General features: G+C 29.8%; 1 long non-coding RNA gene across 1 annotated transcript; it reads right to left on the reverse strand.

Moving 5' to 3' along the window:
- Positions 1–5,024: 5,024 nt before the first annotated feature.
- LOC132800354 (uncharacterized) lies at positions 5,025–6,985 on the reverse strand. Its single transcript, XR_009635389.1, has 3 exons — positions 6,532–6,985; positions 6,359–6,419; positions 5,025–5,236 (listed from the first exon to the last, which is right to left on the reverse strand). It is a non-coding gene; the product is annotated as an uncharacterized LOC132800354 (long non-coding RNA).
- Between the last annotated feature and the right edge of the window lie 5,479 nt (positions 6,986–12,464).

Consider the following 12,464-nt stretch of genomic DNA (forward strand, 5'->3'; position numbering starts at 1 on the left):
AGCTTGACAGGTTCGGATTCTCTATTACTGACAATCTAAAAATCTCTAAGGCAATAAGATCGGATCCATTGAACGTAGAGGTTTTCAAGATTATTAAAACGGATGCGCAGAAAATTGAATTTGCTAGTGGATTTTTAGATAACTAAATTAGTATTGTTGTGGATTATATATTTATGGATATGTATGAGAGAATGACATTTATTATTATATGCAGGAATATTGAATGGCAAAGAGAAGAGTATATGTTGTGTTTAAAGGTAGACAACCAGGGATATATAATTCTTGGCCTGAATGTCATCAACAAGTACAAGGATTTACAGATAATTTATATCAAGCCTATAATACAATTAAAGAAGCTGAAATTGCATATGTTGAGTTTGTAGAACAAATGATGAGGAATCGTAATGAAGCAAATCTAATACAAAATACCACCACTGCACATACACGTGCTCAATTTTACAACAAGTGGCATAATGGTTTTATATTAGGTTGTTTATTTGACTTACTATCAATGGTTGTATTTACTTATTTGTTATATAAGTAGATTATCCTTATAAATATATATATATATATATATATATATATATATATACGGATGCCATACTTGTTAAAAGTAAAACAACATGTGAAATTTATTTATATATGTATATGTATATGTATGAAGTGGAGATGGATATTTTATGCTATCAACAAGTTCTTAATTAAATATAGTGTTAACTTTTTTTATTTGTAGTTAATTATTATTTATGATTTACCATGACTGGTAATTTTATTTTAATTGGTTTTGAAAACAATATTTTAAGTAGTTTATGGGTGTTAAAAAAAAATTACAAATGTCTTATAAATATCATTAAATTATTTTTATTATTAATTAATCGTACATATAAATATATACATATAAATAATACAAAATTTTAATTAATATTAAAAATTTAATTAAATATAATATTTAATTATTTTGTAAATATAAATATAAATTTAAAATTTTTCATATTAAACAAAATAAAAACTATAATTATAAAAATAATTCAATCCAGTTCGATCCTGCACCAAACATTAGATAACTAATCTACCATTCAGTTCAGAACTATAGCAAAAATAGCATTGCACTATTTTATCCTGTTCGATTCAAACCTGTCATATTTGATCCTATCCGATTTGGACCTGTCCTGCATACCAAATGCCACCTACGTGTTTAACAACCTTTACAAGAACTAAAACAAATGTATTATTTTTTTATCAGATTATTTAAATTATTGGATAAAAAATTTTTGAAAATAATCATGCTGATTTTATTAATTTTGTTTCATTTACTTTTAGTATTAACAAATCAAAAATATTAACTCTTTAATAGAAAAATTAGCTTTTAATTGACTATGAACGTGATCTATTTTTCGTTTTGATTTGTCTAGTAGTAAGTTTAAATTTATGTTTATTCTTTTTCGAATGTTTAGTTTCATTGTTGTAATATTTTTCTTTGGAATGTATATATATTATAATTGTATAAAATAAGGCCATGTAATTCTTAAATTACACCAAACCAACCAATTTTAGGGGTATATGTTGTATGCTCATACTTTATTTTGAGTCAACATTCAGTTTTAATCCACTACAAAATGCTCTATGATTATAATTTTCTCTTAATCATTCATGTCATATACTCAATTTTATGGGTATATATTGTCATTTTTTCTGTTATTATTATTATTATTATTTTGTTCTTGGATAGATTCTAAATTGGTGCTCGTTAGTTTGAGTTGTCTTGGTGATTTAAGGAACAAATAACTTACATTTGCAATATATGATGGATAAAAGTTGGGTGCATCTTAATAGGTATTGATAATCATCGCCAATTTTATATTTTATGAAGTTTAAGATTTTGCAATTCATTGTCTTCATAGATTTGTTTTATCTTTTATTGGTAGAGCAACAAAGGAATATATAAATGCAGCGTGGAATTTTGTTAAGATAGTTGAAAGTAATGCACCAAATAAAAAGATGTTATGTCCTTGTAGGAATTATCGAAACTTAAATCATCATTATGGAGAGATTGTACATGAACACTTAGTTATTAAGGGAATGGACCCTACATACATTAATTGGTTTTACCGTGGAAAACCAATTCATGATAGTGTTGAGGAAAAAAAAAAGTGTCTGAAATATATAACTTATTTAAAGCTACACACATGAATGATGAAGATTTTGCTGACCACATAGAAGATAGAATGGATGACAATCTTACTAAACTTTTAGAAGATGCAGAAACACCTTTATATCTGGGTTGTATAAAATACAATAAATTTTCTGCCATTGTATCTTTATTTAGGCTCAAAAGCTCAAATGACTAGTCTGATAAGAGTTTCACTAGACTTTGAAAGATTTTTCATGATATGTTACCTATCAATAATTTAATTCCTAAGTCCACAAACTCATATAGGAGATTTTTTAAAACGTTTGATTTCCAATATGAAAAAATTCATACTTGCATTAATAATTATTGCTTGTTTAGGAAGGATAAAGAAATTTTAGAAAACTATCCAAAATGTGTTTCTTCAAGACAGACGATGGATAAACGAACAAAAAAATTCAAGAAATGTATGCCAGCTAAAGTTTTAAATGCTTTCCTATAAAATTGAGATTTGAGAGAATGTTTAAATCACCAAAAAAGTCTGAACTTTTAAGATGGCATTTAACTCATAAAAGTGCTGATGGCAAGATGCGTCATCTAGTAGATTCTTTGTTTTGGGATCTAATAAATGAGAAATGGCTTAATTTTGCAATGCATCCATGTAATTTGAGACTTGGTCTTGCTACAGATAGTTTAAATCTTTAGTAATCTAAGCTCTACTTATAGCTGCTGGCCAGTATTTCTTATTATCTATAAGTTGCATCCATGGTTATGTATGGAAAAAAGAAAAAATTTTGTTGACACTATTCATTCCTAGACCTAAACAACCTGATAATGACATTGATGTATATTTGCAACCTCTTGTAGAGGATTTGCATGATTTTTGGAGTAATGAAGTTAGCGTTTATGATACTTTCATTAATTCTATTTTTAATTTGAGAGATATTCTAATGTGGACAATTAATGATTTTCCTGCCTATGGAAATCTTGTTGGATATACCATAAAAGGCAAAATAGCATGTCCTATATGTGGTGAGAATACACATTCACGATGGTTAAAATTTAGTAAGAAGTTTGTATATATGAGTCATAGACGGTTTTTACCACTAATGTATTCTTTTCAAAAAAAGAAAGCTTGGTTTGATGGAAATGAAGAAAAAGAGAGGAAACCTAGTATCCTTAATGGTAGCAACATTCTATTGAGTGTTAAAGATTTTGCCAATGAATGGGGAAAACGTAATAAGAGCAAAAGGAAAAAAGACAATGGAAGTATACAAATGTAGAAAAAGAGATCAATATTTTTTGCTTTGCTATATTGGGAGGTAAATGCCTCTAAGCACTATTGTATTTAATATTTATTCATGTTTTATTTATATTTTCTACAATAATAGCTTATATCATATTTCCAATACTATCATTACTTTTTTTTTTTTTTTAGGTATTGCTGCTGTATCATAATTTGGATGTAACACATGTTTAGGAAAAATATTTGTGAAAGCATAATTAGCAATATTTTGGATTTCAATGGAAAATCAAAGGATGGACTAAATGTTGGTATGAACTTAAAAAACATAAAAATTTGACCAGATTTATATCTTGAAGATCGAGGCTATAGAATATACATTCCTCTAGCCCCACATGCACTATCAAAGTTTGAAAAAAATATATTCTGCAAAAGGTTGTTTGACCTAAAGTTTCCAGACGGTTATAGTTCAAATATTGGAAATTGTGTTTCTATAGAGGAATATAAAATTGGAGGCCTTAAATCTCATGATTACCATGTTTTAATGCAACAATTATTACCTACGGCATTAAATGGGTTGTTACCTAAAGGACCAAGGAATGCAATTTTTGGATTATGTTCATTCTCCAATAGATTATGCCAAAAAGTTATTGACAGAGAAAAGTTGATTACTCTTGAAGATAAGATTATTGAAATTTTATGTATGTTTGAAATTGTTCAAATTTTATGCATGTTTGACAGATATTTTCCCCCATCATTTTTGATATAATAGTTCACTTAGTAATTCATTTAGGAAGAGAATCATGATTATGTGGACCAGTCCAATATCAATGGATGTATCCTTTTGAGAGGTACATATTTATTTGTAACAATATTATTAACAATTTATTATTGAAGTTTCTAAGTTTTACAATTTATTTATTGATGCAAGTATATGAAAATTTTGGGTATGTTAGAAATCATGCAAGACCTGAAGGTTGTATTGTAGAATGCTATATTGCAAAAGAATGCATGAATTTTTGCAATGAATTTGTGATACAATCAATTGAAGTAAACCATCAATAGTGTCACAATCAAGATTATCTGAGTGATACAGTTATAGAAGGTCAATCAATTTCAGTAGGAACATCGCTAACTTTAAGTGATGAAATGTTAGAAATTGCACATTGTTATGTATTGTTCAATTCAGCTATAATGGAGCCTTTTCTTAAGTAAGTTTTGTTATTATTGAAAATATATTTAGTTACTTATGTTATGCAATTATTATTATTTTATTTTTCTCAAGTATTTAGGATGCATGTGGAGGAGCTTAAAAAATCAGATCGATGTTTGGGAAAAAATTCAAGTTTACTTTTGACAAGGCATTCAAAAAAATTTGCATCATGGATAAAAGAAAATTTTAGATCTAATCATTTAAATTTGTTTATACTTTACACATGCTGTCAGGACCCGTCCAGAATTCCTTCCCCGGAACCCTAGACAGCCCTGATCCCAGGAAACCCTACCGGACCCTCCAAAGGAAAATCCGACAGAGCCTCCCCTAAGGGATTTACTTACCACAAATTACCTGCACTGAAAACATACTTCTAACAACATCCCCTTATTCCTCCCACAAACTACAAATTGTTTCCACAAATTGCAGCACTTCAAAAATAAAATAACAGCAGCAACCCAGTGCATAAAGAACAACCACACGTCCAATACAGTATACAGAGCATTATACAACAAATGTGGAATTTATAAAAATAACAGATAAGAATGTAATACAAGATAGAGAGGAAAAAGGGAAGAAAAACTTCTTGAACCTTCGGCAACGAACTGAGACGTCGGGCTCGCCCCGGACAATCAACGTCTCCAACCTGAACCTAGGGGAACGGAATTTAAGAGTGTGAGATGCTAATCATCTCAGTGAGTGACCCTAACTACTGAACACCTTTAATAATAATAATATAAAAATAAGGGAATTTAATTAAGCAATACCGAACAATTAAATAAATAAATAAATAAACAATTGAAGTAATACTTTCTCTCAAAATCCTCACTAGTCACTCCGTTAGAAAAGTTCCCCTTTTTAAAACATTTTCACAAAACCCGATATACGTACTTCCCGAAAACCAAGGGACCAAATAATTTAACAAACAACAAATAAATAAATAAATACCCCAAATATAAATAAACTATAATAAATTATAGTAAATAATTTTTTGAACACCTTTGGGGTTTAAACATTATTTGCAATTTACACCGACAATTACACCTGACGCACCACACCATATACCGGTGATGCCCTCCGATACCCAGCGTCCCGAGCACCGACTGGCGGGAGGTTAAAGAGAAAAACTTGCAGTGGTCACTTCGGCGTCCCGACAGTACCGACTGCTAAAAACCATCACCCGGCCAAGGAGGGGGGCGGCTATGCGCAACAATAACCTTGCCTGCCCACGGTCCAATGGCAACTCACGGGTGAAGTAATAACCGCACGCTAAACCATATAATAACCGCGTGCTAAACCACGTGTCCATACACCATACACCAGAACACCAATACTGTATGAGTGCGTCTAAAAATAAACATAAACAACAAACCGTACCGTTTTTCCAAAAACCACCGTGGGAAGTATACCAAAATTTCACAAAACACCATCCCACATATTTTATCCAATCACCCGGTACGAAACAGCGATAACAACAAACCACAATTTTCTCGAAATACAAAATGCAACCATAAAAATACCGCGGGCATAATTTATAAAATTTAACCAAATATTTTCACAAAATATTTAACCCAATTATGCCCGAGAAATCACATTTGAAACCACGTAAAATTAATACCGAAACATACCTTGCTCATGCATAACAAATAAATTAAATTAAACCGCATTAAAATCATAATTAAACCACACCACATGAGCATAATTAAATACTAAATTAAATACCAATTAAATTTAATTAATTGCCCAAAATAATTTTTGAAGGTGGGTCACTCACCTGGAGCACGTAATTAACCCACGATCTACTACGGGATCAATTCTACGACTCACCGGTGCTCCTAGAACAAAATTCACAGACAGTCAAATAAATTAATATTTTATTCGGGTAAATAATACCCGGTACCCGGGGGCTCAAACACAAACTTTAACCAAAATGGTCGAATGATATACCGAATCGAAGCTCGTGGAACGAGGATCACCAATCCGGTCTCCGTCGACCCCAATTCCGCCGGAGGTGGCCGGAATTTGGTCGGAAAGTTTCGGCCGGTGTTCACTTCCCCATATCTCGCAAACCACTTCGAATTTCTGGGATTGGAGGCCATTTTTGGATTCAGAGGACCCAAAATAGGGGGATAGGAGGCTCAATTGGGACTGGGCTGGCCGGAAAACACAAGAAAAGAGGAGAGAGAAACTTGGCCGGCCGGCGGCTTCTCCGGCCCGATCGGCGCGCGTCCGACGGTGGCTGGCCGTGAAACTTGGCGGCCAAGCTCGCGAGGTGGCGGGCTTCCTTGGTGGCTGGCGCGTGAGGGCTATGGGTGGTCGGAATTTGAAACACAGGAGAGAGAGGGACGGTCGGGAGAGAAGAAAGAAAAGCTGCGTGTGTGTGTGTATTTCGGGGAAGAAGAAGGAAAAAAGAGAAAAAAAAAAAAGAAAAAGAAAAAGAAAAAGAAAGGATTGGTGTTTTCCCACGTGGGGAAAAGAAAAGAAAAAGAAAAAGAAAAAGAAAAAGGAAAAGAAAAAGAAATAAAAAAGAAATAATTAAATAATATTAATAATAATTTTATTATTCAAAAATAATAAAATAATTTGATTTTTTTCACATGGTTGACATGTGTAATTTCACCATGGTGACACATGGCCACCTTCATTGAGTCACACGTGGCACATCGTTATGCGTGTAAAAATAATATTAAAATAATACAGTATTTGAAAAACTTTACAGATCCATAACTTTCAAACCACATGTCCAAATCGGACGTGCCGCTAGTCTACGGACTCGTATCGACGAGCACTTCACAACCATGCATGAGTCAACACTCAACCTTACATGAATAAAAAGTCAACTCTGGCACCCCTTGGACAGTTTGGACCTCAACTTGTTTTACTCAAAACTTTCAAACCGTAGCTCCGTTTTCAACGTGCTACCAGTCTACGAACTCGTGCCAACGTGTACTTCGTAACGGTACCTCAGTCAACCTAGAATTCCAACCGGATCAAAAAGTCAACTTTTGACCCCTTCGATCAACGGTCAACAGTCAACCTCGGTTAACGTGCACGGATTCCGGTGCGATTTGGGACGGGGTGTTACACATGCAACATTTAATAGCTGCTAATTTATTTTTATTTGGGCAGATTTGAATGGATTCAAGCAACGAATTAAAACATTAGTTTTGCTTGCAAATGGACCTAGAAAGAGTGTAATATCTTACAATAGATACATTATAGGGGCAACATTTTCATACGAAGGATGCTGAAAAGTTTATACAAAACAGTGAAGTCTCAGTTAAAGCATCAACAATATGTTCATCAAGTGCAAAGGACAATACATAACCTGTTTGAAAAAGTTACATATTATAGCATTATTAAAGAGATAATTCTATTAGATTATTTTGCACTTTAACTTCCTGTATTTAAGTGAGATTGGGCAAGTGTTCCAAATGATATTAGGATCCAAGATAGTCTTATAAGTGTTAATCTTCACCAAGGTCAAAATAAATTTATGAAAGATTCTTTTATTTTGGCATCGCAAGCAAAGTAGGTTTTTTATACTAGAGAAAATGATACATCTAATTAATATATTTTGTTAAAAGCTCCTCCGAGAGGTTTCCACAATTTGGATCTGTATGATGAGAATATGGATACTTATTCATCCCATCAATCACTCTGAATGCAGATGACAATGATAATAAAATTGGTTTTGTACTATTTGACTATGGAATTATTGTTGTGCTTAATAAAATGATATTTTATTTTTATTTTAAATTGTTTTCTTAAAGGTATATTTGAAATGTAATTAATAAAAACTACTTTTGAATTTGAAAGCCATTCTAATAACATTTTTATTATAATGTCATTGATAATTTAAATTTAATACTATTTTTTATAAAATTACACCATATAATGACATTATTTACAAATGTCATTTAATATTCCTATTATCTAAGTAAAATTCTAACATTATTTACAAATGACACATATCTTTCTATTATATAGGTCAATGAATAAAATCTATGAAAAATACCAATTAATTATTTTTTTCAATTGTGACATTAATTTTTTTAAATAAAATATTACAAATCATTAACATTTTTTAATATTATAATATATCCAAATTAAATGTTGTTTATACAAGTAAGAAAAGTAATTTTGTAACATTGAAACTAGTATATTTGAAATTTTAGTTATTAAAAGAATTAATAAGATTTTAATAGCATACTAATGATCAAATAAATTTATTTAACAGTATAATTACTAATAATATATATATATATATATATAATATAATTCACATTTATTTGCTTATGGCTTTTTTTTTTATTTGCTTATAATATAATTCATTATAACTTTATAAGATTTTTTAGAAAATAAACAAACTTTCGAATAATAAACATAAATCAATAAAGCTAATTAAAATCAAAATATAATTTCATAATCATAAAACCATATATCCATTGTCAAATAATGTAAAACTTGTAAACAAAATGTTACATCCCGCTCAGCTACCAACGTAAATAAATCAAGTATTAATAAGTATTTAATATATCTGCTTAACTGTTCAAATGAAAATAACTTTAAACGATATTCAATTTTGTATTATTAAACTAATACCTTCACATTACTTCATATATTATTCAATAACCTATAACAAAACATAAAATGGTTATTCGAGTGAATATACACATATATAATTATTGTAAGTTTTTATTTTTTTATTTTTAGTAAGGACATATATATTGCAAGTTATTTGAATAGGTATTTAAACATAATATTTTTCTGATTGTATATTTTATTGAATTATTCATTTTAATTATGTGAAAGTAGTTTAAATGATATTACTCTACAATATCAAAGTTAATGAAAATACACTTTTGCAAAATTAAATTTATAGTGTGTTACCATTTATTTACTCCATTATAACTTTGTCTGCAGGCCAAGCTACTGTACTACCTATAGCATCTTTAATATTATTCATATTTGATGTTGATCTCCTTAAATATGCTTCATGTTTCTTTGCCACATCAAGCCAAATTCTCATAGCATAAAGACCAAGAGAAATATGGTGAACAAAACCTGTAGGATCACTTGAAGACCAACAGTCTTCAGAAACAATTTCTCCTGATCCAACCCAATCTAGCAACTTGTACTTGTTCTTATTGGAGTTATTGTTCATACTCTTTAACCAACAAGGCATCAAAATAATGAAAATAAATGTCACTTACAAAACCATTTTATTAGCTATAAATATGCATGTATACAAATACAAAAAAATAAAATAAAAAATACCTAGGTAGAAGATATGTGAGCATTTGATGGTTCCTCAGTTGTTTGATTATGGCTCTATAAGTTTAATTATATAATCATGGAAACATTAACCACACAAATGGATTATTAAGAATAAAAAAATAGTTTATTTAATAGAATGTAATATTACCAAATTTTTCATCAAATTATTAATTAAACTTTCCGTACGAGCCACTTTCTCTTCCAGTACTGCTTGCTTATCTTCCATTTGATTGATATACTCATCTCTTTGTTGAAGTAATAATAACCTTGTCAAGGTAACTCCTTTACTAATCCCTCTTACTCTTCCTGAATTCTCTCGACCAACAACTTTTGTTAAAGTATTTTCTTGCAAATTTGATGGAGAAGATGGTGATTTTTCCTCAACTTCTTTGAGCTTATCCTATAAAAAAAATTAAAAAAAATATTTCATGAACATAAATATTTTGCATTTGCTATATAATTACTTCTTAACACATTCACAAAATAAAAAAGGTAAAAAAAAAAAGGATCCAAAGTCACTTCTAATTCATGAGAAAAAAATAAATGCAAAACCAAAAATAAAAGAATAAATAAAATAAGTACATCCATTTCAATCTCATCGAAAATAGATATAAAATGAAAAAAGCATAAAAATAAGTGAACGATATGAGATGTTATGAGATTAAAATAGAAGTGAAAGAAAGAATGCAAAAACAAGAGAGAGAGAGAGAGAGAGAGCAAAAAGAATAGCAATTGAATGACTAATTGGATACAAGCAAAATGACTAAAATGGTAAACTAAAAAAACAATAGTAATAAATTATAAAAACAATAAAACTTACAATAACTTCAGCAGCTACAACATTTATAGGTTCTTTATTCTTTTTTAGTATGTGCTCGTCATCAAATTGCAATTCTATCAATATTTTAGGGTTGTTTACTACTTTTTTTCTACACAATTATAAACAAAACATATTGTTAAAATTTGCACAATACTAAATAAAAAACTAAACTCAAATGAAATTAATTACCATATCATCGGCTACTTAAAGCAAATCTTTTGCGACTATAAGTGTGGGGGATCTATTTTTTTTCTCATGCCTCTAAATTTATCACTTATAGCCTGAAAAGATTTAAATATATAACATTTATATAATAATATGTCAAGGCTCATTCATAATTATTCAGCTAACTCTTTACACTTTGAATTTTGCACTTGTTTTTTATTTAATAAAGTCCTTCCAATCATAATCCGATATGATATTACTTGGTTTCAACTTAATTTTAATGCTCACCATAATTCTCCCATCTGTTTCAAAATATACTCCTTTTGCCAGTGCTTATTGACCTTATATTTTTTTCCTAAAAGTTTGAAATGTCAATGACATGTAAATAGAGTTTAAATATTAAGTTGAAAAGTAATATATTTAAAAAAGACATAGAAATATACTTGGATAGCTTCCCATAAAACTGTTTCATAGTTTTGGGAACATTTCTCCAATTATTAATTGTAAAAAGTACAATTTCATGCATTAAAGGTCCAAAAAATGAAGATAAACCAACAGATTCAACTCCAATAGCTTGTCCATATGGATTGTTCTGTTGGAGTTTCAATATCATTTACTTGTTCTTCTATGACTGAATCTACTTGATCAGCAATTTCAATGTTCTCTTCAGTATTTTCATCTATGTCTCCTTGCAGTGACAATCTCCTACTAGTAGGAGAACGGACTGCAACAACATCATCCACATGTTTAATTAATGGTAGCTACATAAGTATGTTTACTATATTCAATGGTGCTTCTTGTTGAGAAGCATTCCTTACACCTTTTAGTTTGCAAGATGACTTTTGACTTGGCATTGCTGAAAAAACAAATAAGGCAACAATTAGTATGATGGTCATATTTTCAAAATCATTAAAACAAATACTAATACCATTGTGCCCTGATTAAAGCTTTTAAATCCAAAGTAAGCTCTAAATAAAATCTACCCGATAACTCTACCTGATAAACACCTAAAAAAAATAGAAAAAGTGAAGAGAAATATATGAGAGAGAGATATGTGCCAATACTTTTTTATATATAAGAGACAGAGACAGAGACAGATATAAACCAAGACAGTATAGGGTGGTTTAACTTAGCATCAATTACCATAAATGAATTAAAAAACAAAAAAAAATAGTAGAAGGAAAAAACTGAAATAATATAAAATAATAGCATTTTTACTAAGAGAAAAGATTGATGGCAGAAAGCAAGCTTTTCCACTAATGGTTATTTCCAATTGGCCAAAGAATAAAAGAAAAAAAAAAAAGAGGATAATTGAATTCTCCGTTACTTAATATTAAAGTCCTAAACCTAAAACTAATATAATACCCTAAAAGCCCCAATTAGGAGAATTAAAAAAAAAAAGGGGGGGTCAGATTTGAAGAAAACTAGTAACATGTTACACAATCTGGTTCATGTTTTAGTTTACTTTTATTGGAAAAGAATATAGTGTCTCACTTGTACCCGATCTAAATTATAGAATTTTTCATTTGGTCTTATATTATCTAGAAAAAAATACAAAAATAAAAGCCCCAATTAGAAGAATGAAAAAAAAAAGAAGTCAATTTGAAGAAAACCA

This window comes from Ziziphus jujuba, chromosome 1 (assembly GCF_031755915.1).
Source record: "Ziziphus jujuba cultivar Dongzao chromosome 1, ASM3175591v1".
NCBI lineage: Eukaryota > Viridiplantae > Streptophyta > Magnoliopsida > Rosales > Rhamnaceae > Ziziphus > Ziziphus jujuba.